General features: G+C 38.2%; 2 pseudogenes; one reads left to right on the plus strand and one right to left on the minus strand.

Annotated features, from left to right (window-relative positions):
* Positions 1-1374: 1374 nt before the first annotated feature.
* LOC126784102 (flotillin-like protein 6) lies at positions 1375-2040 on the minus strand (annotated as a pseudogene).
* A 994-nt stretch (positions 2041-3034) lies between these two features.
* LOC126784103 (probable pre-mRNA-splicing factor ATP-dependent RNA helicase DEAH2) lies at positions 3035-8570 on the plus strand (annotated as a pseudogene).
* Positions 8571-12814: the final 4244 nt, after the last annotated feature.

Raw genomic sequence — 12814 nt, forward strand, 5'->3', positions numbered from 1 at the left:
GCGAGACGTACAGACACATTCATTCATCGTTCACCATAACTCCTCAAGCTCACCATCCAATATCCTCAAGTTACAACCCGTATCTCCTAATTAAGGTGCCATAATCTCATCAAGGCTCCATAAGTTGCTTCACGCAATTGCAAAGGAACCCACTATTTATCGTTGCTCTTCGTTTGTATTTCTTAATTTTATTTGTGTGATTGTCTCTACTATGTGTAGCCATTTTTTCTTAGTTAGGGGGCGAGGTAGAAGCCCCGAATATGTGACATACTTGGTTTGATTCTTGATTTTGTTATTATTAAATTGTCGAAGATGTTTATTTGGTTTTGGTTTATGGAAAACTCTTGCTTGTTTATGTTCATGAATGCATGCATAGAACATTATGAATTTGTGAATGGGGCTAGAAATAGGTTGACTGGTCTCCTAAAAACAGTTAGACGGCTTATTTCAAAGTAGTAAAATCTATAGGACAATATGTGGAACTAAATAAATAGGATTGCATACTAGGTAGGCGTTTCCACACTAGTTTTGCACACTTAATTCGATCGAACTTCCATTGTATTTATTGCTTAGAGTAATTCATTGAAAGAATAACGTATATACTTGGATTGATTATTCTAAAGGCTAAGTAACGGTGCGTCATCTTGCTCTAGTATTTGTGAGAAGTAATAAGAACTTACGTAGTGCGTTCACGGTTTGTTCTTGATTGAAACCGATTTCTCAACTTAATTATTGGAACTTGGGATTATACACATGTTTTGAATGTATTTGGTGGTGGTCAATTGAGTCTCTAACATCTTCTCCATATAATCTCTTCTCAATCTCAACTTGATTTTTTTTAATTTCTTATTTCTCTTCTTCTGCTAGTTGAACACCAAAACCCACATCCCTTGATTGTTTACATTCTCATCAGCACCTTATGTTTTTTCCATCATCTTTCACCTCTTCAATTAGTTCGTTGCCTGTGTGTTTTAGATTAGTTAGTTTTTCTTTTCTTTTTAGTGCAATTTAAATGCCTTCAGTCTCGGGGATCGAACGATCTTTACTTATTTTTATTTTATACTACGATTGACAATCTTTTGTAGGGTTAATTGTGAGACTATTTTGGTCATATCATTGTGCTAAAGTAGTTACTAATCGAGCTATATATCATGCAAAAGTTCTTCAGGCTAAGTACGTAGCTAAATAAACTTAATGACTAGCTTTATAAATTGACCAAAATAACTTACGTACAGTTATTGAGAGTCTGAGATCACCAAAACTGTAGAAAAAAGAAACCTCCAAATAATTAAGGAACAATATAACTAAACCTATAAGCACAGAAAAAAAAACTCCCAGCTAATAATGCCATCATGTTCAACCACAGCCTTAAGCTCAATTCCCGGACTTAATATCTTCAACTGGCAAAGCTCCAAGCCAACTGGGAGGTTGCATTCCAGTTTGTTCATGCACTGTGTTGAACAATGGTGGCAAAGTCTTATAAAGGCCGGCAACCTCATTCAGAGCTGCATTGCCCCCACCAGCAGCACCCTCCGCGCCTCCGCGGCCTCTCCACCATTAATCCATATGCTAATCTTAGGCTGAAGGCCACGCACGGCTTCAGCGTTAATCTTTGCGATCTCTGGATACATCCCACCATTGATCATTATGTAATCCCTCGTTGCTTGATAGTCGCCTCCGCTTGCCTCCATAAGAGTGTGCAGATAAGCGCCTTGAGCTTTTCCCAGTGCCTCAAGTCCCTCAGCCTCTTTCTTCTTTGCATAGAATTCTCCATCAGCAGCCTTTTCACGAGCATACAACTGGGCATCAGCAGCTGCTCTCGTAGCCTCGGCCTCTTTCTGCTTCCTCCATCGTCATCGAGGCCGTGAGCACACGAGTCTCGCCCTCGATGACACTCTGAACGAGCTCCTCCATGTGTTTGGAGTTCTTCTCGTGTTTCGAGAGTAGCTTAGCGTACTTCCTGACGGACTCGAAGTCGTCAAGGCGGGGGCCGATTGTGAAGACGGCAGGGAGCAGGAATGGAAGCTTCTCTGCGCTCATGGCTTGCAATTGAAGGTGTAATTAACCGGAGAGAGCTCGATGACGGTGTAGTTCTGGCCGGGGAGGATCCATGCCTTCTTTTTTATCATCGGATCGTCGATCCATGCACCGGTGATCACTAGATACTCGGAAGCATCGACAACTTTGTACGTTGAGAGTGGGATACACATATTGTTTGTCGCTTCCTTACCTTTTAATTTTTCTAATTTAATTTACCCCCTTCTTATCATGTGTCAGTCTCCTCAATTTCGAAAGAACTGACCTCGAGTTCCTCTTAAATAAAGAACAAGAACTTGTAGACAACAAAATCCATAATAAATTAGACAACAATAATAATTATGCCAACATAAGGAATTTCTTCTTTTATCTCTTCATGGATAAATTCCGGTGGAGCGTCTTCCATTAAAAATTGATGGACAACCTCTTGGGAGGCTTCCTCTAATGAAACAGATTCTGCCTTTTCTTCAATTAAATTTTTTTTCTCAGTAGGCAAAATGAACTCCTCAAGTTTAATTTCTTCTCTTCCACCTTAGAAGGGTACTTCTTAATTGAAAAATCTCTTGGCAAAAACTTTTCTCTAAGAAGATCTTTCATCTTTCTCCATGTTTTAATATGATCTTTACCTTGCATCCTTCTAGCTCTTTTCAATCCATCCCACCAATCAGCGGCAATGTCCTTGAGTCGAGAAGAAACCTACTTGGCATGCTGGTGATCAGGAATTTTCTGACCTTAAAGAAGTTATTAACATCATCAAGCCAATTCAAAAAGTCCTCCATGCACATGTGACCATCAAAATATGGAATTTTCCCCTTGGTGTTGGACTTTTGATTTGTATTATGTTTCGCCCATTTGATCCTCCTTCCTCGTCTCTACTCCACTTGTTGCTAATCTTTTCTTCCAATAACTCACGAATTTCTCTAAGCTGATTAGACAAAGCAGCATTTGATGTAGAAAAATGTGTAGCATCAACATCTGCATATGCTTTGATAGCCGAATGGTTAACATGTTGTTCGTCACCCATAGACAATCAAAGTAGATAAAAGAGACAAGTTAGACCTGTTCTGATACCACTTGATGCAGCGGAACTAACCAGTTGAAATCCACTAACGGTAGCCTTAAATCCATAAGATTAGGGTTTCTTGAATCCACGAGAAATTCTGAAATCCACTAGGATAATTGAGAAAACTCAAAGGTTTATTGATATAAAAGATGTCTCATACAAAGAAAGACGATGCTTATATATGCATAAATAACCTAAATAAAATCAAAATCATAATCTAACATTGAAACCTAAAGAATCTAAACTAAAGGAAACAAATAAACCTAAATACAGTAGAACCTCGTTAAATTAATATCCGATTAATTAATAACCTCGCTAAAATAATATTTTTTGCCGGTTCCGACTCGGGGCTAACGTGCTAAATTAATAATTCGCTAAAATTGTAAGATAATAAAAATTTGAGAGTTCATATAGATCCCATCAAATATATAAATTAATAATGACATAATTTGTATAATAAATTTTACATTTTCGAGGATTTCATTGAAGAATTTTGTTGATTTAATTATTATCAAATAAAAATAATATAATACATCGAACATTATAATATTTTGAATAACGGTATCCGTGATAAATCAAACAATGTGATGCATGAACGAAGTAAAACTTTTTTCTTTGAAAAAGTAAAAGAAAATATTTATTATACTTTCATAAATTAATAAGTTATTATTTTATCGATATATTATTTCATTGTTTGATTTAAATCTGACGGGGCTCATTAAAGTGAGTCTTGTAGATCTCGTTGTTCTCATCCAGAAAGGTATTATGCGTCTCAAACGAACATTCTGGCCAAAATTTGCTCAAATCTAATTCATAAATTAAAATATATAATTTCGTGCGAGCAACTCAAAAAGTCTAAAAGATCATCTTCTTAAGTATTCCAATAGCTATTTGACTTAGAACGCGCGAGTTACCTATCTTCAAGTCAATATTTTTATTGTTCGTCACTTCTTTACCTTTATATTTTTCTGGTTTAATTCACCTCATTCTTGTCTTGTATCATGATTACTTGGAATCTGCAATAAGAACTGTAATAACCCGATTTTTCGAAACGATTTTTAGATTGCTTAATTTCTATTAAGTTGTGAAATTCAATAAAAATGAAATTGGATCGCTTGCAAAAAATTCGAAACTCGAACGGAAACGGTTCAGAACGTTTATTTAGTAAAAACGTTACGTTTCCGTAACGTATTTATCGACTTTTATTCCGTAACTCGGTTGCGAAAACTTTCTTCATGAAAGTTGTAGAGCTCGTCGATACGAGTTCGTGGATATGTGACACGTTCGAATCGGACGTCGTACGTAAAAGTTATTAACGACAGAAGTTAGTTTCCGATTTGGAAAAGGGTATAAAAAAAAAAACTGAAGGGTTAGGGTTTCCATTTTCGGAAACCCTTCACCCCGCCCCCCCTTTTCCCTTTTCTCTCTCTCCCCTCGCGATTCTCTCCCTCCCCGAGCTCTCTCTCCCTCACTGACCTCGCCGGCGATCTCCATCGCCATTCGACCGTGGTCTCCACCGCCTAGCACAGGAGCACCGCACGGCCCTTCTCTGCAGACCCCGAGGTCGACGCGTCTCCTCGCGATGTCGTTAACCTCCGCGCTCCAACCCGAGACCGCAAGCATCGCGCCACCATCGAGCACCACTTCGGCGACGCAAGGGCACGGGGGAGAGCTCCACGACGCCGATCCTCTCCCTTAGAGCCCTCCGCTATTGACCCAGGGGCACCCAAGTCCTCCCCGAGGAATCGAAGCTCCACCTACGATCCGAGCGTTTCCGACATCAAATCGGAGGTTTTAACTGCGATTAAGGTATGATTTGTTGTTATTGATGGTTGGATTGTGATTGTGATGAATTTTGGGATCGAATTGAGGAGATCGGAGGTGTGTGAGTAGGAAGGGTTACCGCCGCCTAGAGGCGGCGCGTGGAGGAGCGTGGGAGGAGTAGGAGGCGGCCTAGGACCGTAGGAAGGAAGAGGGGAAGGAGGGGGAGAGTTTGGAGGCGGCGGTGGCGTGATACGCGCCGTGGTTTGCCTCGGCGCGTGGGCCCCACGCGCGGCCCGCCGGAGGTGGCGCGTGTGCCACACGCGCCGCCACGTGCGGCGGTGGGACAGTTTTGACAGAAGGGTATTTTGGTAATTTACTGTGTAGGTAAAAGTAAATGTAATTTTTATTTACTGCGGTAAATGTAATTAAGTTTTACCTACGGTAAATGTAATTATAAATTACTTTCAGTAATTGTAAAAAGTAATTTTGTAAAAAGGGTAATTTAGTAAATTTTATTTACTGAATTTGTATTTACATTAAATCGTACGTATACGTACAGAAATACGTATTAATATTTATACGTACAGAAATACGTATTAATATTTATACGTATAGAAATACGTATTAAGATTTATACGTACAGAAATACGTATTAATATTTATACGTACGGAAATACGTATTTAATATTTATACGTACAGAAATACGTATTATTATTTATATGTACAGAAATACGTATTTAATATTTATACGTACAGAAATACGTATATAATATTTATACGTACAGAAATACGTATTTAATGTTTATACGTACAGAAATACGTATATAATATTTATACGTACAGAAATACGTATTAATTGAGTATTGTACAGTAACCGTGAATAGTGAACAGTGAACAGTAACTTCGTATAAACCAAAATTGCTGAACAGTAACCGTATATTACTGTTTTGGCATTTAAAGGTTTACGAAACGATTCTAAATTCTTTTCTTATTCTTTTTAAGGTGATCGCTAAATCGAGGAAAGGGTTTATTATCGGAAATTGAGGAATTACGCTCAAGTCAATAAGGTGAGTAAAATCTCACTGAATTACGACTCTACCCTCGCGGTGATTCAACATTTTTGCAAGTGTGTTTATTTAATGAATTACAACATGTATATAATTTAGTGGACTACATATATACAGTATAATGGTAATAAGTACATATATATATATAGTTCATTAAATTACATACTGTTATTAATTCATTGAAAATAGTCATTTCGGTGACAGAAAAATTGTGCATGTGTATGTGTTTTCAATGGTACGATATGATGTGAGATTATCGTACGTAATTTTTCAGGTGTTTATGAAATATGACATGTATAGGATATAGTGGACTATGTATATGTTGTATAAATGGTAAATAAATACGAATATATATAGTTTGCTATATAATATACTGTTATGATTTTTATTATGGATATATTGTGAAAGTTTTAAAACGTACAATATGATGAGTGATTATTGTACATGATTTTATCACGGAAAATGTGAAATATTGTGATTTGTTTTCGGACGTGATGTGTGGTACAATATGATGTGAGATTATTGTACATGTGATTTTATCACGGAAAATGTGAAATATTGTGATTTGTCTTCGGACGTGATTTGTGGTACAATATGATGTGAGATTATTGTACATGTGAGGCAAGTCGGAACCTAGCCTTTGGCCGGGCGAAAGTTACGATACAGTTAGAGCTCTAGTCTGTCTGCCATAGTACTGCATGGAGGTAACGGGTGGTTATCTGCTCATGGGTACTCAGCTTGTTTTGGATGTTGGGTGGCGGGTGGTTACCCAACATCAGCGGTATACTAAGTGAGGGGTAACGGATGTGTACCAGCGCTCATTAGTTACCATTTTGTGAAAGTATTAGAGTAACCAGATGGGTTGCTCGTTTTCTCATGATTTTCGTTATACTGTGTTGATGTGGAGTTGTGTCTTTTATGAGACGAGAGTTATTTTAATATTTTACTCATACGAGCTGCAAAGCTTACCGGGTTTGTGTTGCAATCCCGGTGCACCAATTTTAATGGTGTAGGGGATACTTCCGCAGGTGCTGAGTAGTGGTGATTGTGTGACGACTCCGAAGACTCGAAGTCGATCGCATCCAGTCGTGGTGAGGTTCCAGCGTGGATTGTGTGTGTGATTTGGTGTGATTTTATTGTGAGGTTGTTGTGAGGATTATACAATTCCATTTGTTATATGTTGAATTATCATTTGGGTTTGTAATAATCGGCTTGAATGAGTTATATTTTAAACTCAGTGATGATCCGCTGTGCACTTAAATGATTTCGATTTTATTGAGATTATTTTGTGTTTAACGACTATTAGAATTTTGAGTTTTTAAGCTCGAAATTTTGGGGTCGTTACAAGAACTGTTTTGCAGATTCTAATGTTTGAGGCTCCTGGAGATGTGCTTGTTTTCCTAACTGGAGAGGAGGAAATAGAAGATGCATGCTGCAAAATTAATAGTGAAATTAAAAAAATCAGCAACCAATGTGACATTGGTCCCATGAAAGTGATGCCATTGTATTCAACTCTCCCATCTGATATGCAACAGAAAGTGTTTGATCAAATTCTTGAGAAGAAAATTGTGGTGATAACAAACATTGTGGAGACTTCTCTTACCATAGTTGGAGTTGTTTATGTTGTAGACCCGGGATTTGCCAAACAGAAAGTTTATAATCCGCGCACATGTGTTGAGTCCTTGTTGGTGTCTCCAATTTCTAAGGTAAGTGCACGGTATAGGTCAGGGTGGGCCGGAAGAACTCAGCCAGGAAAATGCTTTAGACTCTACACACAACAAAGTTTCCACAATGATCTTGTGCAAGAGACGTATCGAGAAATATTGAGATCAAACCTTGCAAATACAATACTTACCATGAAAAAACTAGGAGTAGAGGATTTGTGTCATTATGATTTCATGGATCCTCCTGCTCCAAAGACAATGATGGATGTACTACAAGTTTTGTACTTTTTGGGAGCCCTTGATGAGGATGGTAACTTAACTAAGGTGGGGGAGACTATGAGTGAATTCACCTTAGACCCTCAGATGTTAAAGATGCTCATTGTTAGCCATCACTACAACTGCTCCAATGAAATTTTGTCAATTTTTGCTATGCTTTTCGTTCCCACTCCATTTATCTTACCCATGGATGAGGTTCAAGAAGCCGATGAAGCCAAAGTTACATTTGCGCACATTGATGGGATCACCTCACTTTGCTCAATGTGTATGATGCATACAAGCAACACAACGACGATCCCTCTTGGTGATAGGACAACTATCTCAGTCACAAGGCATTGAAGGCTGCATATAATGTTAGGCAGCAACTGATGCGCATTATGACTCGTCTTAACTTTGAACTATGCAATACTGACTTTAGTAGTCCCCACTACTACTACAACATAAGAAAGGGTCTTCTAGCTGGATATTTCATGCAGTTGGCTCATCTACAACGCAGTGGACATTACTTGACATGGAAAGAGAAACAAGTGGTACATTTGCATCCCTCAAATTCTTTGGATCACAAACCGGAGTTTTTAATCTACAATCAGTATGTCTTTACAAGCAAGAGTTTTATCCGAACAGTGATAGAGATTACCGGTGAATGGCTAGTCGAATACAACATCTGGCAAACCCTTCCACTAACCAGAACTTCATAAGATATCATACATTTATGACAACTTTTAGTATTATATTATTGATATGTAACAAGAGTTGGTGATTGTTAGTGTCACTGAGTTGAACTATGTTTACAACTAAAACTTAAATTTTCACTTACTCATATATGCATAAGTGTCAACCTCAACAAAGGGACTTCCTTTGTTGCCTAGATTATGTGGATACAAAAATCAATTGAACAAGAATGGATCAGCAAAGCATACCATCTTGTTCATTGGCAAAATAATATAAATAAAAAATGGAGAAAATGTTGTAATAAATTAGCAGAAGCTTCAACAAGATGAACTGTTGTAAAAATCAATGATATATTGCATATATAATTTAATAAGCTGAATTATAAATAAATATAAATCAGAAATGAAGAACACGAAAATAAATTCAACAAAAATACCGAACGATTTGTGATGGAAGAACAAGTCGAGACGTGTGTGATACCACACTGTCCTTAAGACGTTTACGCCTCCTCTACCGGTGCAAGGATGCTTGGCGTTTGTCTCCCAGGATATAACGACTAAACAATTCTAGAAAGTTGCACTACTAACTAGAACCCTCAACGAACTCGAAAGGTACCTTTATCTATCACCAGAGAAGAACTAAGAACTTTGAGAGTGGGAGAGAAATGTGTTTCGAATGGGATGATTTTACAATGAAAGGATGGTGGCTATTTATACTGTGAGGATTTGCAATCAGCAATAAATAAGATGGCGGTTATAGAAATCAAAAGATCATAACATATATGAGTTACATATGTTACAAACATTGATTTCAATTCTGTTATAATTCTCCATAACACACAATAACTCAGTTGTTACAAAAGAAGAATTTGAACAGTCAAGAGAATTTGAAAAGTCAAAACCGAATTTTCGGAAATGCAAAAAGAATCTGCGTTCCGACCCTCAATTCGGTGGTGCATTCGTGTCCGCAGGTCGCACGGGCATACACGAGTTTCCCTTGCGACCTAGGATTTGCACCCCCCCCTGCGCGTGCGGGAGAGGGTATAAGGGGGCTTACACACTTTACAATCCATACACAATGGATTCTATATAAAGTCTTTTCAACACTTCTCTTTTCCAATGTGGGACAAATACCTTTCCCTCATTCTAAGTAGCCATCTTTGAGTGACAATTTCTTATTCACCCACAAACCAAATTACACAAACAAACATATGATCTTGTAGCCCTCATTATGGAGAACTCAAATCTATGTTCACCTTTGATTAATTATAAGTTTAACTTAATTTAATTAATCAATTAAAATTTGGTTTTAAATGGTTTTTTCAACCATTTTTTTCCAACAATTCCCCACATGAATGAAATTGGCCACCAAAGACTCGATAGAATTTGGTGATAGATTTCTACGGTTGAAACCTGCATAGGATAGGTAGGTTTGACCCTTTGAACCTTCCCTTATAAAAGTATGTTTACTTTACTAACTAAATAGTAGACGCGATGTCTTTGAACTATTCGTCATTTGTGTAAATAATAACATACTTTACACAGGAGTCTCCCTGGTACACTTCGGTTCTCATTTTTGTGCCCATTTTGGCCATGGAACACACGCCTGGTTCTGCAAGTAGTTTGATAAGAGTTATGCCCTCATTAACTCTCCTAGAAGCGGCCCCACTTCTCTCTTGCATAGGTGATCTCTTAATTAAGAGTAACCCGCATTACTCTGCTCGATTTCTCGACGCATAAGAATCATTAAAAGTTTTAACTTAACCTCATCCTTTACGGGTATCACTGGTTTTTATCATAGGAATGGACTTGGGGAACTCCCCACAGTGATCCGAACTAATCTCTACAGTTTGGTTTTCCCTTTTGAACCTAGATTTTGGGATCTCCAGTCAGCTAGGTTGGGTATCCACTGTAGTGATTTTTAATTTCCAATGGGCTTTAGTCCCATTCCCTTCGATGATTTTTCAACTAACTCTCTGTTTAACCCTTTAGTTAAAGGATCAGCAATATTATCCTTAGACTTTACATAGTCTATAGAGATAACTCCAGTTGAGAGTAGTTGTCTAATGGTATTATGTCTTCGACGAATGTGTCTAGACTTACCATTATACATCTTACTCTGTGCCCTGCTAATTGCAGATTGACTATCACAATGTATACCGATCGCAGGCACAGGTTTTGTCCATCTAGGAATGTCCTCTATGAACTGGCGTAGCCATTCTGCTTCCTCCCCACATTTGTCTAGTGCTACAAACTCAGACTCCATTGTGGATCTAGTTATAACTGTTTGTTTTGAGGACTTCCAGGACACGGCTGCACCTCCTAGCGTAAATACATATCCGTTAGTAGACTTTGAGTCTTTCATGTCAGATATCCAGTTCGCATCAGTGAACCCTTCTATAACAGCTGGGTATGATGTGTAGTGCAACCCGTAGGTACGAGTATACCTTAGGTATTTAGTACTCTTCCAATCGCTTGCCAATGCATAGCTCCAGGATTACTCGTGTACCTACTTAGCTTATGAACCGCATAAGCTAGATCTGGTCTTGTACAACTTGTTAAGTACATTAGACTCCCAATTATTCTTGAATACTCTAATTGAGAAACACTTTCACCTTTATTCTTGGACAAATGTAGATTTAAATCTACAGGAGTTCTGACAATTCCAGAACCTTCATTGTCAAATTTCCCAAGAATATTGTCCACATAGTGTGTTTGACTCAACACTAGCCCTTCTGATGTTCTCGTAATTTTAATTCCTAAAATGACATCAGCAAGTCCCAAGTCTTTCATGTCAAACTTAGAATTCAACATGTCTTTAGTAGACTTGATCATCTTATCGTTGCTCCCAACGATAAGCATATCATCCACATACAGACATAAAATGATATATCCATTTTCAGTGTCTTTGATATATACACACTTATCACCTTCATTTATTCTAAATCCACTGGTGATCATGGCATTATCAAATTTCTCATGCCATTGTTTTGGTGCTTGTTTTAAGCCATATAATGACTTAACCAATCTGCACACCTTCTTACTCTGAGAAGGAGCAGAAAAACCTTCTGGCTGTTCCATGTAGATTTCTTCTTCTACATCTCCATTTAGGAAAGCCGTCTTTACATCCATTTGGTGTACTTCAAGTTTGCGCAACGCTGCAATTGCAAGTACCATCCGTATGGAGGTTATTCTCGTCACAGGAGAATAAGTATCAAAATAATCCAAACCCTCCTTTTGCCTATAGCCTTTAATAACAAGTCTGGCCTTGTACTTGTCTATTGACCCATCAGCTTTTAGTTTCTTTTTGAAAATCCACTTGGAAGTCAAATGCTTACATCCAGGTGGCAAATCCACTAATTCCCAAGTGTGATTTTGCATGATGGAGTCAACCTCACTTTTGATTGCTTCTTTCCACCGAGGACCATCGGTAGAGCTAACTGCCTCTTTGAAGGTACGGGGATCACCTTCAACCATATATGACAGGAAGTCAGGTCCATAGGACTTTGCGGTCCTTGCCCTTTTACTTCGTCTAGGTTCAACCTCAGACTCAGATTCGGACTCCAACTCAGATTCTTGATCTTGAGCATCATCAGTTTCGGCTCGGTTGTCTTCACGTGCCCGTTTAGAAGAATTAAATTCCTCTCTAGACTTCCATGGAAATACATTTTCAAAGAAAGATGCATTTCTCGATTCCATTATCGTATCCTTATGGATTTCAGGAATATTCGAATCGTGGACTAGGAATCGATAAGCCGAACTGTTATGTGCATATCCAATAAAGATGCAATCAACCGTTTTAGGCCCATTCTTCACCTTTTTAGGCTTAGGAATTTCCACTTTGGCCAAACATCCCCAAACTTTTAAATATTTGTAGGATGGTTTTCTCCCTTTCCATAACTCATATGGAGTTTTCTCTTCTTTCTTTTTGGGCACCTTATTTAAAAGGTAATTTGCCGTGAGAATCGCGTCTCCCCACATGTTGGGTGGCATCCCAGAACTGAGTAGCATAGCATTCATCATATCCTTTAGAGTACGATTTTTACGTTCTGCTACACCATTAGATTGTGGTGAGTATGGAGCAGTCCTTTGATGTATAATCCCATTCTGAGCACAAGTCTCAGCAAATGGCGATTTATACTCACCCCATCGGTCACTTCTTAGTGCCTTAATTTTCTTGTTGAGCTGGTTCTCAACCTTATTTTTATAGATAATGAACTTCTCTATGGCCTCACTTTTGCATTTTAGCAAATACACATAGCAATATTTCG

Source organism: Argentina anserina, chromosome 2, assembly GCF_933775445.1.
Source record: "Argentina anserina chromosome 2, drPotAnse1.1, whole genome shotgun sequence".
Lineage (NCBI taxonomy): Eukaryota > Viridiplantae > Streptophyta > Magnoliopsida > Rosales > Rosaceae > Argentina > Argentina anserina.